Raw genomic sequence first — 22321 nt, forward strand, 5'->3', positions numbered from 1 at the left:
TGTTTGTGTTTTAACCTTTTGGCTAGGGTAAGACAATGCTGACTAGATGGTATCTCACTGTGATTTTAATTTGAATTTCCATGATGATTAGTGATGTTGAGCATTTGTTCATATATTTGTTGGCCGTTTCCATATCTTCTTTTGAGAAATATCTATTCATGTCGTTTGCCCACTTTTTAGTAGGATTATGTGTTTTTTTTCTCGCTAATTTGTTGGAGTTCCTTTTAGATTCTGGATACTAGTCCTTCATCAGATGTATCTTACAGCATAGGAGTTGGCTGACCTGGTGACAAAGGGTACAATATCAAGAAGAGAGCACCCTGTAAGTTTGGCCTGAGCAAGCGGCTCTCCCCGGACCTGTTTAAGGCTGCTTGTCATCCAGCCATTATCCATTCACAAGTTTCAGGCTCAGCAATTGTGGGAGCGCTCATGTTTCTAATGTTTCCATTGGGAAATTTTTCATACATTTCCATTTGAGGGACAGCATAAGCCACACCACAGCAGCCAGCCCAATGGGCTGGAAGTACTTTGTATGGTTTTATGACCACATACTAAATAATGTCCCTTGAGGGCATACTAGTGTTGGTTATTGCGTCTAGTGTTTGTAACAGAGGCTAGAGGAGCTAACCTGGAATAGACTCCAAAGAGATAATTATAAACATCATCTTCTAAATGGCTGGGTACTTTGGTACCATTTAGCCAGCAATTTTTTTGCCCAATCTTTCAGTTCACCAAAATATTGATCTGGAGTAAAATAATTTCCTATGATACTGGTATTGCGTGGGTATTGCAGACAATGCTGTCCTTAATGGGAGTTTGGTCCTTACAAAGAATGTCTGTTTCTTGAAAATAGGTTTCATCTTTTCACAAGGACACAGATCATTTACTGTGTTCCACAGGGTGACTGTATTTATTAGACTGATTTCTAGTAAAACACCACGTTTCTTAGGTTAAAGAGGCCACATCATACTCCCAGTCACAAGGGCTTTTAAGAAATAGCCCAATATCTTTCTAAAAGGGAGACCTAAATGGCTGTATATTTGTAATGTTTTCTGCCAAGGCCATATCTAAAGCATAAGGGAGACAATTATTAAGGGAATACCAGTTTTAGGATAGAGTGGGAATGGGCATAGACCCGGCAGTTACTTTGGTTAATTTCATTGGCTACTTTGTCAGCTAAGAGACCAAGGGAATTATGGTCATGAGAGGAAAGCACGGGATAGGGTAAGCTAAGGAGGAAACAGAGGGGAATCATGACAGGGCTGCTGAGGCTGGAGATGGAGTATATATGTTCTAAGTAGGACACATCACTAGGATGAAGATGGGACGTTGTAGAGGACACAGGAGTAGTAGCAGAATGCGTAGACCCAAAATTGAAGTCAGAGACAAAGGAGGGGAATCAGAGTGAATCTTGTTTCATGATCTTTGGCAGAAGCGGACTGCTTCATCATATCATTTACTTGCTCCGTAGTTCTTAGGATGGATGTCTGTCTCCAGCTGTTGGCTACTTTTAGAGGTTCTTTTCTTTCCTTTCCTTTTCTTTTTTTTTTTTTTTTTTTTTTTTTTTTGAGACCGAGTCTTGCTCTCTCACCCAGGCTGAAGTGCAATGGTGCAATCTCTGCTCGCTGCAAAGTTTGGAGGTTCTTTTTTTTTTCTTTCTTTCTTTTTTGAGACTGAGTCTCGCTCTGTTCCCAAGGCTGGAGTGCAGCGGCGCAATCTTGGCTAACTGCAAGCTCCGCCTCCCGGGTTCACGCCATTCTCCTGCCTCAGCCTCGCGAGTAGCTCTGACTACAGGAGCCCGCCAATTAGCGCCCGGCTAATTTTTTTTGTATTTTTAGTAGAGACGGGGTTTCACCGGATGGTCTCTATCTGCTGACCTCGTGATCCGCCCGCCTCGGCCTCCCAAAGTGCTGGGATTACAGGCGTGAGTCACCGCGCCTGGCCTGGATGTTGTTCATAGAGTCTCAGCGTGAGTCTCTGGTTAGAGTGCCTTCCAATCGAAATAGATTTTGTATTTTTCAACTAAAAGACATGCACCCAAGTTCAAACACTCTGTAATTTGTTAGCAGTGTTAGCAATGAGTGAAACAATAAAAGGTCCCCTCCCTCTGGGTTCAAGGTTAGTTTTCTGATGTTGGTGTTTTTTCAAAATGCCAGATGACTTACTTATAAAGCAAGTAAGGACTGATCAGGGAGTTTAAAGATACAAGAAGCCTCAATTGTGGAGTATAGTGGGGCTGTGTGTATTTAATTAATCCCTGACAATATCTGAGGATGTTGAACTGAGTTAGTTTGGAATCTTCTGCTAGTTTGCATTAGTAGGGTATTCTCATGAGTATCCTGTAATGATTCAAAGAGGATCGTTTGTGTGAAGGTAGGGGCAAGGATCTGAGAGTCAGTGTGATGGGTAATATCTGTGGCCATGGCAAGTTCTTTCTTCAGACAGTTTAGCCAGTTCAGCTTGAGGATGCTGTTGGCTCTTTGTATAGAACTTTATCACTTGAGGATGGTAAGGACAGTGGAATCTTTGGCTGGTGTGTGTTACCATTCCTATTTCCTGAATAATTTTGCCAATGAAATGTTATCCTCTGTCACTAGAGGCAGTAGAGGGGATAACCCATGTGGGGAAGATTCACTCTTAAGAAACCTTGGCAACCGATGTCCTTGAGGAGTTTCAACAGGGAAAGCCTCCCATTCTATTTTCCAGTGAAGGAAGCCTATTTTCCAGTGAAGGAAGGATGTAGAGGGAGCCACTTCCCTTTTTTGCCCCACCTTTACGCTTTTTGGAGGATTATGTTGTTGGTAGATGCAGCAAATGGCAACAGCTTGGTCCAAATAATATCTAAAGAGTCCAAGCCATATTGTTTTGTTTAATATATACTGCATTTTGTCCTTTCTGTGGTAAATCTGGATGAGTAAATTGTACACAATGACTTGGGAGACAGACTTAGGAGTTATCAAATGGCCATCTGGGTATTTCCGAAGTCCACTTAAGTGGATCAAACATTCACCTTTTTCTCATCCAATTCTTTCTGACTCTGAAATTGTTATCTGGGCTGTGTGAATTTTACATTTCCTTTAGAGGCCTTGTAAAGACATTGCTTCTGTCAGTTTATTTAAAGAGGGTAAATAATCCTAGCAGGACTGTGGGTATTTGAAATGAAGCCCAGGTATCTAGTCACAAGGTTTGGAGACTTCCTGGATTTCTTAGGCGGCCAAGGAAGAGGATGCTAGCTTAGCACCTTTATCAGCCAATTTATTTCGCTGAGCCTCATCTGAGTATTTTATACTATATCCCTCAGCTTTAATTGTAACAACTAGCTGGGGCAATAGCAATGACTCTAGAAGTTCTGCTATTTGGGGTTTACTTTTGACTGGGGACAAGTTGCTGTCATGAATCCTCTCTGTTTTCAAAACATACCAAAATCATGCACTACACCAAAGACCCAGTGTCTGTCACTGTAGATGCTAACCTGAATTCCCTCTGCCTTATATAAGCCTCAATGAGAACAATTAATTTAGCCACTTTGGCTGATCTAACGTGTGGCAAAGCTTGGCATTCAAGAGTTTTGTGTAAATGAGTGATGGCATATCCAGGCTGGAAGGTCCCAACCTCCTTCCAGAAGTAGGAGCCATTGACATAGAGCATAAGGTCAACTTAGGAGAGAAGGGTTTCTGACACATCTAACCTAGAGTGAGACAGTGATCTGGTTTCAGTAGCACCATTGTGTGTGTGTGCTGAGGGGTTCCCTTATTGGACAAAATGTACAGGGTAGCAAGAGATTTTTGGCAGCAAAGGATTGTGATTGGGTGGGGAGGAGCAGTAATATTTCATGAGAAGTAAGTTGAGAAGCAAACGAGTGCTGTGTATTTTCATTAAGCAATAGGGTCGACACAGCATGGGAACATACACATCAAGTGGGCGGCCTAACACTAAATCAGAAGTAGCCTGGATGAGTTGGAAGTCATGGCCACTGTTTGTAGGCCAGGAGGATATGCTTTAGCACTGGCTGGTTTTGTGGGAAAACAGAGAGAAAGACATGGCTGAGTCTCATGGTGCTCAGAGAAGGCCACAGCCTTGGGGTGCCGTGGTGACCACAAACACTTCCCCCATCCCATACCAATCGTTAAGAGCTTTTTCCTTCTTAAAGGCCTGTCACTTAGCAAAGAGCTTTCAATGAACCCTCCCCTCTGGGCCACTTGTTGGATTGCAGCCAATCAGTGATGGAGGGCTGGACACAACTGTGGGATGCTGTGATTTGGTTTGGCTCCTGGGTCTAGAGTGCTCTGGGGTCCACTGTATTTCTGGGAGAAAACGCCAAGGCCATGACTCTCTTGCTCATTTACAAACAAAAGATCGAGGGCTAGCTAAACAAGGACAGAGCGGAAGCAGCTTTCTGTAAGACACACCCACCAGTGTGCCTTGTCAGTTTACCATTGCCATGGCAAAACTCAGGCATTACCACCACTTTCAGTGGCAATGACCTGATGACCCAAAAGTTACCACCCTTTTCCTAACAATTTCTGCACAAACCACCCCTGAATCTGCAGGTAATTAAAAGTAGGTATACATATGACTGCAAAACTGGGCTCAGCTGCTGCTCTCGGCACCCTGCCTATGGGGCAACCCTGGGAGCAGTCACTGAGCTGTGACCCCACAGGAGCTGTAACAGTGTTGCTTTGATAAAGGTGTTTTCTTCCACCTTACCACTGGCTCACCCTTGAATCCTTTCCTGGGTGAAGCCAAGAACCCTTGCAGGCTAAGCCCCACTTTGGGGTTCGCCTGCCCTGCATCAGCATCAGGTTTGTTTTTTAAACCTGTAAAATAGTTTTTGTGATTCTGTCATGTATTTTGCAGTCATGAACTAACATTTTTTTCCCTCAATTGTCAGTTGCAGTTTCCTCAAAGATCATTATAAATACTCCTTAACCTACAAAGTTTGGCAGTCACAGCCTACTCTTCGAGGAACAGCCTGACTCACCATCAAGTGGCCCCTCAGGTGGTTTTACTTCCCATGTTTCCCATGTGAGGTACTAAGCCTCAGTGATTCCTGGAAAAACTTGTATTCTCTGTTAGTATTGCGCTAACTTTGGAGTGAGTTTCTTTTGGTGAGTAATAATTTTAGTCAATGATACTACTGATTATTTTATCTTTTTTTAGGCTTATGATGAATGCTTGATTTATGATTAATATGTTTTTCACTTTTACACATTTCAAGGAAGGAAACAAGAACAGACAGAAACACAACATACTTCATGAAACCACATTTTAGCATCCTGGCCGAGTATTCATCACTCAGCAAGATAGAGAGACATGAACTATTTCCAGCAAGAATACTTCATAAATGATGAATAGAAGAAAAATAGAAGTCCTAAAAATCTTGCAGAACTGTCTTAATTTACTAATATCTTTACACTGTATCCTAAGTCACTCTCTAGCTTCTTGCTCTAAGCATATGAAATGTAAGAGCTAATGGGAACACCAGTGCCTGTATAAATAACAAGAACCAGCATGTCTTTATGTATGGCAGGGAATACTCTACAACCTGGCACAAATGCCACTCTGCTTCAGTTTGGGGAAGCTCCTCACTTTACCATCCTGACGTTGAATAAATGATTCAAAGGCAACTACAGACGCAACCTGAGCCACTGGATGGGCTTCTGTAAATAAAGTTATCTCACCTGGCATTCATTACAGAGAAAACAAGAAATAAGGCACTACATGTCATATTTGTCTAGATCCTATACATATTTAGGTTCACATTAAAATGAAGAGAAAACAACATAGGCTGAGAATCAGAAAACCTGAACTCTGTCCCAGCTCAGCCACTGACCAAAGAGAATTAATGAATCGCTTTAAATGTCAGTTTCTTCATTAAGCATCGTAGAGAATGTCAAAACCAACTTTACAAATACTGTCATTCCAATAACCACACAATTCAAATATAAATAATCTTTATAAGGTAACAAAAATGTACATAATACTTTACATAAACATTTTTAGAATAACTTTATTATAACTCGATAAGCAAAATAATCCAAACCTTTATACATTTCTACAAGGATAGTCACATATGTCAATTTTTCGGTTTCCTCTCGTGCCTATTTTGTCTCCTGAGCCGGCCCCTTTCCAGCTGACACGTGTGCTCCGTGTTCTCCCACAATAGTCTGACCTGGCCTGAGTCCACGCCGCTGTGAGCCTCCTTTCTTTGCTTACAACAGCAGCCTGCCTGATGTCAGTTATGGACTATTCTTTCTTTCAGCCTCGTTTTGGGGTCCTCTGCCTCTTACAGCTGCTGCTGTAGCTTAGCTAGAGACCCGCTGCTGTTGCATCATGGAAAAGTGCCACATACGTGCACATGTGAAAGAATACGCAGACCTTCATGTTGTGTTTTAGTTTTAGAAAAAGTCAGAAGTAGCTTCACTTGATTTCAGCTGGTAAAGACACAGGAGGGAGGCAACTGAGAATCACCATTGCAAAAAGCAAACATCAAAAATCACATTAAAATGCTGAAGTGTTGTGGATCACAAACCTAGCTTTATTGGATCAAGCATTCCTGACAGTTGTTCTACTTGCTTTGTTATGCTTTCCATCAGACAGGGCTCATTCTCTGTCTTTTTTTAATCATATTCATTTATTTCCTTTGGTCTGTTTAGATTATTATCACATCTTATGTTTTAAAACTAGCAAAATATTATGTGTAAGTCATGAAGACAGTGTAAGAAATAATAAAATGAACACTGATGTACACATTACCTGCCTAAGAATCAAAAACTACCCATATTTTTAGAGTCCTTAACACTGTCCTGTTAATTAGTCCCATTTCTTATCTTTATAATTTTGCCAAAATAAATGCATTAGTAAAGGACATTGAGCATTATTGTTTCACATATTTTTCAGTTTAAACAAATGGAATCACACTGAATATATTTTTCTGAAATTGCTTTTTGGTTCCATATTTAATTTGTAAGATTCATTCTTATGATATGTTTATCTGTATTTTCTGTGCATTGATTTACAGTATTCCATCACAGGATAATACTATAATGAGCATTCCATTTTATTAGATTGGGGTTATTATCCAATTTTTTCTATTACAAAAAGTAGATGTCCTTTTCTTGTATGAGTCTCCTGGACATAAAAGTTAGATTTTCTCTAAGGTATAAACCCAAGATTGAAATCATTGTGTCAAAAGATTTGTATACTGTTGGTTTTACTATGTTAAAATGAACTGTTTTCCAATTTATGCTCCCATGAGAAGTTAAAGGATCTGGTAGATCTATATTCTCAACAATACTTAATAGTATCAAACTTTTTAACGTTAGTCAACTTGGTTTGTCATTGGAATTTTAATCTGCATTTTTTAGAAGTACTGAATCAAGATAAGAATCAAGTAATGAAAAAAATATTATTTTAGTAAATAAAAAATGCTATAAAGACAATAAAGCAAGTGAACGTAGTCAAAAGCGGAGAGGGGCTACTTCATTTTGATAGTCAAAGATGGCCTTGCTGGTCATCTGAGTTGAGAGGTGGCTGGCAAGATGAGAAGAGATGTTAAGTAGCTGTGGAAGGGGCCTGCTGGCACAGGGCATGCTCTAAGGCCCTGAAAAGAGGCAAACATTCTTTCCCTCTAAATACCTGAACTAAGTAAAAACAGTCCTGGCTTTGCGCATTTGAATATGCACAGGTTTAATTAACATAGTTTAGTTAAATAGCACTAGTCTCCCAACAACATGGTTACAATTTCAGTTACCACAATATACTAACTGTGAGCAACTGCATAAAATACAAACTTCGTTCTCAGCTCTTAATTCCACAAATGCCTATGTGAGTAAATAACAGGCAAGCATCATGATCAGGGACTGTGTTAATCTTGTGGGAATGCTGCAACAAAGTACGAAAAACCGGGTTGCTTAAAACAACAGAAATGTATTGACTCGTAGTTGTGGAGGCTAGAAGTCAGAAATCAATGTGTTGGCAGGTTCACGCTCTCTGCTAGCTGTAGGGGAGAATCCTTCTTCCCCTCTCCTTCCTGTTTGGGTTTGCCAGCCATCCTTGGTGTTGTCTGATCTACAGATATATCACTCTGTTTTCTCTATGTGTCTTCACATCGTCTTTTTTGTGTGTGTGTCTGGAGCTGTATCCAAATTCTCCTTGACTATAAGACAGCAGTTAGTCTATTGGATTAGGACCCACCCTAATGACCTCATTTTAACTTGAGAACCTCTGTAAATGTGCTATTTCCAAATAAGCTCATATTATTTTGAGATATTGGGGATTAGAATTTCAAACATATCTTTTTTGGGGGACACAATTCACTTCCTTCAAAGCCTGTCAGTGACTGATCACTGTGCATCTGCTAGTTCGCACACAGACAGCAAAGTCTGCAATCGTGTTGATTCCTTGTCTCCCAGTGAGAAACCCATGTGAAATTTATAAAGATGAATAATCAGAAGAAAAAACTGGTCAACAACCATTGATGTGCAGCAAAGAAATAAAAAATGTGATAACCCTGGAAGTGGATTCAAATACAATGTAAATGGAATCATAGAATTGGCTCACCACAGGAAACGCGGCAAGAGGAACTCGGCACAACGCAGTGTTCTGACATAAATGAGGAACGCAGCTGTGATGAAAAGGATGAAGAAGCCCCAGAGGAAGTGATGCCGGCAAAGACAGCAACAAACTTCATATTGAAGGAACTCTTGTAGATATTGCATGACGTTGACAATGTTAGATGTTGTTCCGAAAACAGCACGACAATTCACCAAGGCATAGAAACACTGCTGGCTCCTTATCATAAGCTATACGACAAGAGGGAGGCAAGCACTGTTCAAACTGGGCTTGATACACGTCTATAAATAAATAAAGCACTTAAATTGGCTGTTGTTTAATGTTTTAAATTACAGTGTATAAACTAAGTACTGGCCAGGCGTGGTGGCTCACTCCTGTAATGCCAGCTCTTTGGGAGGCCAAGGTGGACAGATCATGAGGTCAGGAGATCAAGATGATCCTGGGTAACACGGTGAAACCCCACCTTTACTAAAAATATAAAAAAATCAGCCAGGCGTAGGGGCACGTGCCTATAGTCCCAGCCACTTTGCACCCTGAGGCAGGAGAATAGCTTGAACCCAGGAGGTGGAGATTGCAGTGAGCCGAGATCGCGCCACTGCATTCCAGCCTGAGTGACAGAGCGAGACTCCATCTCAAAAAAAAAAAAAGTACTAACTTCACTATGTTTCATTTCCTTATACATTTATAACCAACAGTAAGAGATTTTTAATGTTTTGGCCAAAATTTTTAAATGACACAGAACAGTCGATGTTTCACGTGGATTATTTAGGTCACTTTACAGATCTTTAGCTTACATAGTGATTTGTATGGCCCTGCACTGCTATGCAAAGAGAGGACTGTCTGTGTTCTTAACCAGTAAGAAGGAGGGCAAGAAAGAGGTTCTCAGCCAGATATTGCGTACGTAATAAAATGATGGGAGAGGGAATAGCACTTTAGATATGAAATGTACCATGTGGGGAAGCTATTTGAACAACAACAACAAAATAGCTTAATTTAACCCGATGGAGTACACTCAGCCACCTTCTAGTTGTCCCTGCTTATTCTTCAAATCTTCTCTTTTGTGGCCCCAAAGAATGATTCACTCTCTGGAGTGAAAAATAACCATTGCTTTCTTTGCCTGGAACTTTAAACTGAGTTGTGCTGTATCATCCAAACCTGCTCAATCCTCTCTTTTCTATTAATCAGTGAGGTCCAAAGGAGCCAAAGACAAATCTCTCCTGTTTTTCTTAGAAATGTAAAGATGTTGCATCTGTAACCACAGGCTGCTTTTAATCCTAAAAGTCAGCGTGATAATGAAATCTAGTGATTAATTTCTGTCTTCTAATAAATAAGTAGACATATCAATTTATAGTATGTTAGAAAGCCTCAACTTCACGGAAACAAAAAGCAAGAGGCTCTGCAAATGTTGGAGTGTGCTAAAGGAAAGGCATGGACTGATGTTTGGGGAAAGGTTGGTCAATGTGATGAGGCCATCTGTGTTTGCTAATAGTGCTTATCAAAATTAGGTTCCTACGCAGAGACAGAGACCAGGAGACAATCATGTATCCTTCTTGATCCTTATAGTCCAAAGGGATGGCTCCCAAGTCTTTCAGAAAGACATTTCCATGTTGTAGGAGATTTAAAGGGGCAGAGAAAGGGTTTATAACTGCAGGTTTTCTGTCTTTTTTTTTTTTTTTTTTCCAGACAGAATCTCACTCTGAGTGCAATCTCGGCTCACTGCAACCTCCGCCTCCCGGGTTCAAGAGATTCTCCTGCCTCAGCTTGCTGAGTAGCTGGGACTGCATGTGTGTGCCATGATGCCCAGCTAATTTTTCTCTTTTTAGTAGAGACAGGGTTTCACCATGTTGGCCAGAATGTTCTCGTTCTCTTGACCTCGTGATCCACCCTCCCCGGCCTCCAAAAGTGCTGGGATAACAGGTGTGAGCCACCACGCCTGGCCATTGCAGGTTTTCTAAAGTTAAGGCTCTTAGAAATGGGAGGTCAGGGACCTATAGTCAAGTTTTGGGTGGGACAAACAGTAAATTCTTTTGGCAGAATTGAATGTTCCCAGGCAGGTGCTTTAGAGGGGCATGGGGCATCGTAGGGACGTGGCTCTGAGCTGATAGAGGCTGTGTTGGAATTTGGCCAAGTCTCTTAGTGTATGTATGAGGAGGAGGGATGTGCAGAAGAAGTTGTTTGTGCCAAGAATTTGCAGTTTTCACAGGTTAAGACAGTGGTGCCTGGGATCATCTGCAAGGTATTAGTCAAATGTTGATAGAGTGATTGTTTGCAGACTCATCTGAGGGCTTAGGCAGATCTGGACCTGTTGATACTGAAGTTTCTGAAGGTAGAGGAAGAAAACATAATGTCTCAATAATATCTGAAGTAGGGGTAGGAAAACAGAGATTTAAGGAGGTGAGATCCCTTAAGGCCTCAGAAAGAAGCTTCACTTCTTGTGCCTCCCTTCAGAGTAAATGGGTCATTAAATTAGTTCTTTGTAACTAACCTGGGAATGATGGTGAAGAAGGGAATAATGAGAGGAAAAACTTTAAATAAGAATGCCTGAGAGATCATACTAGGTCAGTGGGAGAGAAAGAAATTTCCAAGAAGCTGTCATGGGAAAGGGCTCATGAATAATAAATAAAAAATCAGTTATTAGCAATATAAATTAATAAATAAAAAATAAATAAGACATCTGCCAACAGCCACACTTATAGCACTAGATGGATTTTAACTAAATTAAAACTTGAGTTTTTAATGAATTTTCTACAATCCAAAATTTATTTCAGTTTAATTTTTGTAACAAAACACCATTTCTTTACTTTTTGCAAAAGTAAAAGTAGAGTGCTATTTGTACTTTTTAAATAAAAACTAATTTTAAAGAAAAAAATAATTAGCCGGACGTGGTGGCAGGAGCCTGTAATCCCAGCTACTGGGGAGGCTGAGGCAGGAGAATTGCACAGGTTGCAGTGAGCCCAGATGGCCCCACTTCATCCAGCCTGGGTGACAGAGCGAGACTCTGTCTCAAGCTTCTTCAGTACTCACATGTAAACTTCTACTTTCCCCTTCAGATTACAGCAACCACCATGCCAAAGCTATACACTCTCAGGGAATCCCTGTGGATTTCACTGATGACCACTTTACCAACTATTATAAAAGTCAAGGCCAGGGTTTCTCAAACTCTCAACATTTGTGTGCTCATCTCCCCTTCACCCAGAGACTCCCCAGGGCTGCTGGGCCACACTTTGTTTGGTTTGACTGGAACATAGCTCGAAAGGGATGGAAATTTCCAAGAGGTGTTAAGAGACACATAAATATTTCAAATATTAAAACGAAAGAAAGAAAGAAATGGGCATTTGCGAGCTTTGGTCATGAGAACGCAGGCCTCGCAGTACTTAACTACTTCCAAATCCCTGTCCAAAGAGAGGACCAAACTCTAGTGAGGCTTCCGGCAGCACAAGGGTGTCCCGCAGATGACCCCAGCCCTCCTTAAAATGACTGCCTGAAAAAGCTCACTTGCAAGGAGAATTTACTGTCTGTTTCAGGCAAAACCTGGTGATGGGCAGGTAGAGCCCCGAATCCCCTCTTAGAACCTTAGAAAGCTTACAATTATAAATTTTTCTCCACCTCTGAAGTGTAAATCTACATCCCAGAATTGTCTCCTCAAAGACCTGAGAGCTGTCTCTTTGAAATGCAAACATTCAGGAAGCTAACTCTTGCTCTTGTTGCCAGTTCCTGAGGGAGGGGAAAGGCCTAGCTTTGGTGAGCACCTTGCTCCAGCTTGCACCATCTGACTCTTTTATTGCCATCAAAATCAACATGTAGACTTTTTTCAAACCCAATGACAGCCCATTACAATGGAGGCCATAGCAATGGAGGTCTCTACATGCAAAAAAGATGGTGGGACAGTTTCCTGATAACAGGTCAACTTTATTCCAAGGATAAGCATGTCATGAAATTATTGGATGGCAGATTATGCTTATCTATGGTCTTCCTTTTTCTCCCTGGTCTCATCCCAATAACTTACAGATCCTTTAAAGGCAAAGGCCAAATATTCAGCTAAGTTAGGCATACTTTAGATGCCGATATCAATTTTAGCTATATGGGAGATCCTACTTAAGATATTGAGGACGATCATGTGTGTACAGGGCAAAAAGTATGGGACAAAGAGATAAGGGGATGGGAAATCACAACCTCCATCCCCACCACAGACCATGACCTGGGGCAGATCCTCTAACACCAAGCCCAACCAGGCCCCATCTAACAATATGCCGCATTCTGCATGATCTCAGAGTTCTTTCAGGATTCCAGCTGAAAAGCTGAAAAGAAATACTATAAATATAGTTGTGGTTTCCAGCTGGCCCATGTTAGTATGTATAGCTTTTCTTCCTCGCCATGAAAGCACTATGGGAGAATGAAGCCCGATGCTGAGCATGCTTTGCCAGGTGGGTGCTGCTGAATCACAGACCTCAGCAACTGTGTTCCGCCTCCACAGAGGCCGGGGATGTTTGTTTCCCCAGTGTGTTCATGTATTTCAGCCAGTGTCTTGCACTTTGCCCTCTCAGTTTGCTTCACTTTCTGGCTCAGTGAACCTGACCTGCAAGTCTCCCTGCAGTTTCCCTCAGCAAGTGCTCACTGGGCAGCCCCAACATGTGAGAAACGGCTGTAGGGTGCACAGAGGTGAACTAAATTACTAAAAACTATTACTTTACTAAAATGCTTCCTGGATTCCAGAACTCACCAACTGGGAGAAAGGTCAGACACACACAGAGACAACTCATCTACACAAATGATCATCAGTGATCATTTGTACCTTAAAGAAGGTACAGCAGAGCGAGACTCCGTCTGAGAAAAAAAAAAAAAAAAGCACAGGAGATCATGGAATAAGAACAAGAAGAGATTACTTTCCAGGGCTCTCAGAAAGTTTCTGAAACAAAATGCCATTGACCCTGACCTTAGCATTGTGATGGAGATATTACAGAGCTGGTAGGAAGGAGAAGAAGAAGAAGGAACGGCTGGAACACACTTGGGGTGAAATGAGCAGCATTTCAGTGTGGGAGCTGCAGACTCGGTTTTGGTGGAAGAGTTAGGAGCCAGGATCTTGTCAGGAATAATTCTGTGTCCAAGTGCAGAATCGTGGTTTGCTCCACTACTGCCAGTAACTCCATTTCTCAATCATGATGGTGATGCTTTTTTTTTGGCTTCAAATCCCAGAGATTGGCAGTACTGAAGTCACATTACAACAATTAACTTTTCAACTATTAGATGATTAATTTTTACAAAGTAGCAAGAACAGCTGTTTGGCATGTAGCAGTACACCACGAGTATCTTGTAAATGAATTAAACAAAATATCTCTGCAACACACACACATGATAATTCTTGCTGCATGTCTGCCTCCACTTCTCCCTCCATTATTTGATGCGGTGAAGCTGAGGCAGCCAGCTTGAGTGAAAGCTTTCAGATCTCACTCCAACAAAGAGCTTTGATTGATTCATTTAGTATAAGGTGTTTTATCTGGCTAGAGAAATCCAAGCTGAGTTTTATTAATTACTAAGAAAAGTATCTATGCAATAGATTAATCTTTGATCAAAACTATGTGTGAAGTAGAAACATATTACACATATGGAGAGCAGTTTTATGGAATAAAAACAATCTATGTGTGGCATAACTGACATTGTCTTTATATTTTTGGGGGGTGTGTGAGGACGGAGTCTCGCTCTGTCTCCAGGCTGGAGTGCAGTGGCACGATCTTGGCTCACTGCAGTCTCCGCCTCATGGGTTCAAGCGATTCTCCTGCCACAGCCTCCTGAGTAGCTGGGATTACAGGTGCCTGCCGCCATGCCCAGCTAATTTTTGTATTTTTAGTAGAGACGGAGTTTCACCATGTTGTCCAGGATGGTTTCAATCTCCTGAACTCATGATCCTCCTGCCTCAGCCTCCCAAACTGCTGGGATTACAGGCGTGAACCACCTTGCCTGGCCTATACATAATTTTTGAAACAGATACGGAATATATAGATAGCTTAACAATTATAAAATTGTATTTATCAAGTATGTCACGAGGTAAACATTTTACGCTATGCAAAAGGGAGCAAACCTCCGAATCTGTCATGCAGGGTCACTAGTGGAACTAACAGCAACAGGTCTGATAAAGCAGAGGAGGGAACCGGGCTTCCGTGTGCTTTAGAGAGAGTGAAACATGAAGAGTCACAGGCAGAGAAAACTGTTTTTCAGAAAGAAAAGAAAGGGGACATGACAGCCCAGCAGTAGGGTGAAGAGGGCCTCTCCGTGGGTGCCACTGGCTTGAGCTGCTGTAAGTGGCTGTGCCTGGAACAGAGGATCTGTATAGGAGAATGGGGAAGGGAGTGCTGGAACCGGGGGTGGGCAGGAGCAGCAGTCTGGAGACCAGAATGACCTAGGGTTTCCTCTCATGCTCCCATTCCCAGTGTTTCACGTGTGTAAAGTAGCAAGCATGCATATACTGCTTAGAGGCATCTACACTTACATACTACACTCATATACAACACTTGCATCGTACAAAGTACACATAGTAGGTGTGGCATGTAATAAGTTACTCTCCTATATTTTCTTCTAAAAGATTTTTAAATATTTGCATCTCAAATTTAAGTCCTTTGTCCATTTAGATCTGGCCTTTGTGTGACAGGGATCCATTTTTGGGATAGAGATCCATTCTGATATTTTCCCATATGGATACCAACTGCTCATACCATGGATTATACAGACCCTTTCTGACTGTTCTGTAATGTTAGCCAGGGCATACATCAGGATTTCACACAAGCATACACTTTCACAATAGCAAATTCCTGCTGTGGTAATTATAACTTCACAGCAAATCTGGTACGTGATAGACTCACATAAGCTCCACCTCCCACCTTCGCACACTTTATTCTTCTATGGGATTGTCTTAGTTACACTGGGCCCTTTTCTCTTCCATATAAGCTTTTGGAAGCAGTTTAGTGACAATGGTACTCTTGCCTTTTTCTTGATTTTAAAGGGAGTGATTTCAATATTTTTAATCACAAAACATGATAGGTGCTGTAGGTTATTTGTCGACTCCTTTTATCAGGTTAAGGAAGTTACCCTTTATTCATAGGTGGAAATATCATGAATTATTTAATTTTTGTAAAATAATTTTATAGGCCTTTTGAGACAATCATATAACTTTTGTCTTTAATTCATTGATAAGGAGATGATTTCAGTAGATTTTCTAACACTGAACTAAATTTGCATTACTAACCGAGCTTGTTCATGGTTTTTATACTTTGCTAGGTATACTTCCTAGTATTTTGTTTACAGTATTTGTCTCTGTGTGCATGGATGAGGTACACAATAGCAAGGTTATCCTAGTCTCAAATGAATTGAAGAATGGTCTCTTTTTTCTCCCCTCGCAAATAATTAGTGTAACATTGGAACTACTTGTGACATCATCTGGGCATCCTGTTTTCTTTGTAGAATTATTAATTATCAACTCAATTCCTTTAATGGTATGATTTCCATCCAGATTTTCTAATTATTTGAGTCAACTTTAATAAGTTAAATTTATCCAAAAATTTGTTAATCTCACTTATTTACAAATGCATATATTTAATTGTCTTATTACTTAATGAAATAGATCATAAATATAAAAGTGTGTATGTACAGCTTAAGAAGAATATAAAATGAGCATATGTGTCCTTCCTTCAGGTTATGAAATAGAGTATTTCTTAGAAACTCCCATTGCCCTTCTTCAATGCCACTCACTCCTTCCACAAGAGGTAACCACTATCCCTAACTTCCTGTTAATCATTCCATTGCTTGTCATTACAGACTTGTATATTGTTTAGTTTTGCACGTTTGACTTTTTAAATAAGTGAAACTGTGTATTGTTTCTTATGATCAGATATGCATACACACAAACATGTATATATATATATATATACACACATACACACATTATTTTTAAGAGCAGTTCAAAGTTCACAGCAAAACTGAGCAGCAGGTATAGATTTCCCATATACTCCCTGTCCCCCACACATGCATAGCCTCCCCCATAATAAACATCCCCCACCAGAGTGGTGCATTTGTTACAATTAAAGAACCTACATGATACATCTTATAGTTTGCATTAAGATTCACACTTGGGCTTGGATAAATTTACAATGACAAGTATTCACTATGAAAATATCCTACACATACTTTCACTGCCCTAAGCATCCTCTGTGCTCTGGTTATTCATCCCTCTCTTCCTCCTAACTCCTGGGAACCACTGACTTTTTTTTTTTTTTCTATTTCTATAGTATTACCTTTTCCAGAAGGTCATAAAGTTGGAAGTGACATATGTAGCCTTTTCAGATTGGCTTCTTTCATTCTGCAATATGCATGTAAGCTTCCACTGTGTCTTTTCATGGCTTGACAGCCATTGATTTTATCATTGAATGGTATTCAGTTGTCTGGATGTAATACAGTTTGTTTAATTATTCACCTACTGAAGGTAATCTTGCTTGTCTCCAAATTTTTGCAATTATAAATAAAACGTCCATAAACATCTGTGTGCAGGTTTCTGTGTGGACATAAGTTTTCAACTCCTTTGGGTATATACCAAGAAACAAGATTGCTGGGTCGTATAATAAGAGTAGATTTAGTTTTCTAAGATGCCACAAAACTATTCTCCATTTTGTATTTCCATCAGCACTGAATGAGAGCTCCTGTTGCTTCACATCCTCATCAGCATTTGGTGTTGTCAGGGTTCTGGATTTTTGCCATTCTAATACGCATGCAATTATCTCATTGCAGTGCTGTATTTGAGAATGTGAATAGCTGCAGTTCATTCACTCTTAGTGCTGCGAGGTACTCTATTATTGGAATATATGATCATTTAGTTACCTATTCCACAATCTACCCATATTGAGAGATAATTGGATTGTTTCCAGGTTTTAAAAATTGTGAACATTCTCATATATCCCTAGGTAAACAAATGCAAGAATTTTTCTGGGGCCTGTAACAGGCTGACTCGGTTGCACTAGGTTGTAGTGAAGCCACTGGGTCATAGGGTACATGCATGATCAGCTGTATGAGCTAACATCCGTTTTCCAAATGGCTGTCCTTCTACTTGCATGGGATGAATGCTTCCACGGTTCTTTATCCTTGCCAATACTACACCTTTCAGAACTTCCAAAAAATTTTGTCAGTATGTGTGAAAGGGTATCTAATTGTTAATTTTCATTTTCATGATTATTATGAGGTTGAGCACTTTTTCACATGCTTATGGGCTATTTGTGCTAACTTCTTAATTGAGGTGTTATTTTTCACTTATTAATTTATAGGAGAGGTTTATATATTCCGGATACTAAACCTTTCTAGGTAAGTTGTTTTGCAAATATGTCTGCCAAGTTTTGCATATTTTTTTCTCATTGCGGTATCCAATAATCAGAAGTCTTAAATTTTTATGTGATCAAGTTAGTTTTTACTCTTGCAGTTTGTTCTTCTTCCCTATGTAAAGATAAAAGAGATGCTCCACAGTTTTTTTCTAAGAATGTTGAGAAGGTATCTTTAACCATTAAAATATATTTTTATGTTTGGTCTATGGGATTAAGTTTCAGTTTCCTTTTTCTCCCCTTATGGAGATCAGTGGTCCCAGTGTTGCTTATTGTAAAATTTACTATCTTCACTTAACTACAATAAAAGCTGTGTTACAAAATATGTTTCCAAGTATGTGTGAAAAATATATTTATCTTTATGATTCTACTCAGATTAATTAGGTCTCAAGACTGCTGTGTCCGGAGTCGATTCCTTCTGGTGGGTTCGTGGTCTCGCTGACTTGAAGAATGAAGCCGCCGACCTTCACGGTGAGTGTTACTGCTCTTAAAGATGGCAAGGTCCCGAAGAGTGAGCAGTAGCATGGTTTATTGGGAAGAGCTAAAGAGCAAAGCTTCCACAACGGGGAAGAGCACCCACGCAGGTTGCTGCTGCTGGGGTGGGGGTGGGGGGTGGCCAGGTTTTATTCCCTTATTTGTCCCGTTTCTCTCCTATCAGAGTGCCCTTTTTTCAATCCTCCCTGCGATTGACTACTTTTAGAATCCTGCTGATTGGTGCATTTTACAGAGCTTGCTGATTGGTGTGTTTTACAGAGTGCTGATTGGTGTGTTTTACAGAGCACAGATTGGTGCGTTTTACAGAGCGCTGATTGGTACATTTCACAGAACTCTTGTGAGACAGGTAAGTTCCTGATTGGTGCATTTTACTATCCTCTTGTAAGACAGGAAAGTTCCCCAAGTCGCCACTCGACCCAGGAAGTCCGGCTGGCCTCACCTCTTGCTACCGGAGGCTAATTTCCACCCTGGTATTTCTCAGGCCCATAGATAGTGTGAATTCAAACCCAAACCAATATGGCTATTGTTTTTTATTTAGAAGTTATCATACGTTTTTTATTTTTCATTTTTTTGTCTACCCTATTGGGACCAAGACAAGCACATATTTTCACTTTCTTCTTATGGGGGTGGGATTTTCCTAGCCCAGGCACTTAACATGCTTCTTTTTAGAAATCCTAGATTTATGCAGGAGGTATTTTAGCCTATATTCCTCCCTGCATGGGCATCAGTCTCTCTCTCCTGAATTAGGTGCTCATGGGTCTGGGCCAATAGTTCCTGGGAGACACCCCAGGGCAAATGCCAGATGAGACACTCACACCTCTGGATTCAGACTTTTTTTGCTCTTCTAGGTATCTGAAAATTGTCCTGACTTTGACTCAGCCCATGCATTAAAGCGGATGCTTTTAAATATTTTATGTTACATGTTTTAGGAAAGGGCCTGTCTGGATATTTTTTCTTACAATTTTCATTTTTCATTCAATTTTTCTTTCACACTATCCTAACCATTAATCAACTCTTGTCATTTATGTCAGTTAGTACAAAACTTCACTATCCTGTTCATTATTACTATTTCATTTTGTTCTGCATAGGCCAGACTGTTTATCTAAAAATGTTTAAAGAAATCTAAGGCCTTAAAGGATTCTTTCTCAAGGACTCTACTGTTTGTATTTAGAGAAATGCTCATTTGTTCCACTGTTTTACTCTCTTCTTGGGTCACGCTCTTTGATGACTGCCACCTTACAGAGGATGACAAAAGAGGGCCCACGCTGAGACAATGATACCCGCTTGCCCCTTTGGATTTTACTAGTGTTATCAAAATATTAATAAAATGTCAAAAACAAATTACTATCATTAGAATGTGTGCCTCACTTAAAAATTTCTCTCTCTAATAAGAAGTTTTTGTTTCCTAGTTCCTTTGGTACCCTAATGTTTAGGTAAATATTCTCTGAGGAAAGGATGTGGAAGTCATAGCAAAATATACGCTGGACTTGAATGAAAATATCTGTTTCATAAAAGTTAAGCAGGCAACCAAAATTTACCTTTTTTAACCTAAGTTATCTAAACATGTATTTACATTTCTGCTTCATTGAAAGATATTTGAGATTAAATGTCCCTGAGACAGATTTTGGAATGCCCTCTCTTTCTAAAATATATTTTTTATCTTTTGTGGACTAAACAGTTATTTAAAAATGAACTTAATGATTGCTAATTACTAAGTTATCTAAACAGTTATTTAAAAATGAACTTAATGATTGCTACTCAGTTATTTATAATGCATTTCAAAATTAACTTTATTGTCTAAACCTTTTAACACAAATGTATTAAATTATGAAACAGGGAATTGGCTATTTTTGTTCAAATGTTTATTTTCATCAAACTTAAAATATCACTCAGCTATATGATTAAAAATGAAGGCTTCAGTCATTAAATTATTTCCCAGTTATTTGTGATATTTCTCCATATTAAAGGACACAAACAGTGCCCTTCGAATCTGATGAGAGTTCTATTGATAGAGGCCATCACAAGTTAACACATTATTAATAAGGTCAAGGCACAAATAAAATTTCTCCCTTGCTTTTCACTCAAAAACTACAAGTATAGTTCTTTGATAAGATGTCGCAACCATGATTTGTGATGCCAATCATAGAAGGAAAGAGGATGTTGAGAAACAATAAAATAGCTACTTTAAAATGTTCTGTGCCTGAACATTTTGATGGCAATATTGGTCATATTATAAATTTGAAATGATAAATTTTAATCTAGATTGACTTTATTCTACTAGTGATTTTAAGAGCTTTATCCAAGAGAAACACTTGCATTTTCATTCCTAATATTTCTTTAAAAATGTGAAACTCCTTTTTTTTGAATAATTTTAAGAATTCCTAGATAAGCAGAACATAGAGCCAACTGTTATGTTCTGGTTGTTTTTAATAGGTATATTTATGTTATCCCCCAAATTATAATTTATTAATGTCTAACTTCAATTAGATGAGTTGATTACTTTTCATACACCATTGACTAAAGGAAACCTAATTTTACACGTAATTCAAGGGGATCTGTGAGTAAGAACATTTTTAAATTAAAGCAACACATGTGCATGGAAAATCATGCAAACAGTTTGATGGGAAAAAAACTGATGGAAACCAGAAACTTTTTTTTTCCTTCCACAGACCTTGGTCCTGTTTTTCAGAGTGAGGCAGGGTTTATCATACTCTTTTTTTTACTATATGCTATTCTCTTGAACTGTAAATAATATTATATAATCACCTAATTTGTTTTATCAATTTTAAGTAATATCCCTTGACTTTTTATGAACGATAGAAAATATAGCTCATTTACCCTACTATTTTTTCTTTTTTCTTTTTTTTTTTTTTTCGAGATGGAGTCTCACTCCCTCACCCAGGTTGGAGTGCAGGGTGCTATCTCGGCTCACTGCAACCTCCACCTCCCAGGTTCACGCCATTCTCCTGCGTCAGCCTCCTGAGTAGCTGGGGCTACAGGCGCCCGCCACCACGCCCGGCTAATTTTTTTTATTTTTGTAGAGATGGGGTTTCACGGTGTTAGCCAGGATGATCTCGGTCTCCTGACCTCGTGATCCGCCCGCCTTGGCCTCCCAAAGTGCTGGGATTACAGGCATGAGCCACCGCGCCTACCCCATTTACCCCACTTTCTTCTTCTAAAACTATATTTCCAATTTAGTCTTCAATCTATAATTTTAAGGGATTTTTAAAAATTTGCTTCCTCTAAATAATATACTTACAGTGCTTAATTCTTTGCTTAAATAATATACTGTTTAAATAATATATGGTCCATCCAATTTGAACACCACTGATTGGCTCAGTAGGATGTGGAGATTAGTGTAAAACTTCCCTCCCCTCCAACAGTCCCTGTCATAGCTTTCGACTTGTATCAAATACCGATCTATGCTTGTATTTTCACACTTTATGTAAATTACATCCTATTTTGTAATTATAATAAAGTCTGTGCTTTGTTCATAGGTTAATTTTGATCATGGAATCTCACGTGAATTGACAGCATCATTATTATGTTTTCTTTTTTTTTCAAACCACAGTCGCAGGTGGCGTGATCTGATTTGTGTGAAGGCAATGAAATGATACACAGATACACCGAAGCCTCCCAAAAGAATCCTGGTTCCAAGACTCAAGAAGATGGATTAATATTTTTCCATTAATTGTTTGAAATTATGTCATTTTTTCACTATGTGTCATCAATTTTAAAGCACTTCTGAAAAGAGATAACAATCTACAATAGCTGGCATTTTAAATTCATAAAAATATAGTATTTTCTTCTATTTTATACATTTATGATGCATTATTTTTTATTTCCCAGGAATTTTACTTACCTTTGTTTTGAATGATTAAAAAGGAAACACAGCACTT

The 22321-nt window shown here is 39.5% G+C and overlaps 2 long non-coding RNA genes across 2 annotated transcripts in view; both read left to right on the forward strand.

Annotated features, from left to right (window-relative positions):
- The window catches only part of LOC134807658 (uncharacterized), a 219883-nt gene that overhangs the window by 123257 nt on the left and 74305 nt on the right, over positions 1 to 22321 (forward strand). The window lies entirely within an intron of this gene.
- Positions 15361 to 22237, forward strand: LOC134807656 (uncharacterized). The gene is made up of 3 exons (XR_010148671.1): positions 15361 to 18398; positions 18681 to 18768; positions 21994 to 22237. It is a non-coding gene; the product is annotated as an uncharacterized LOC134807656 (long non-coding RNA).

This window comes from Pan troglodytes, chromosome 11, assembly GCF_028858775.2.
Source record: "Pan troglodytes isolate AG18354 chromosome 11, NHGRI_mPanTro3-v2.0_pri, whole genome shotgun sequence".
Taxonomy (NCBI): Eukaryota; Metazoa; Chordata; class Mammalia; order Primates; family Hominidae; genus Pan; species Pan troglodytes.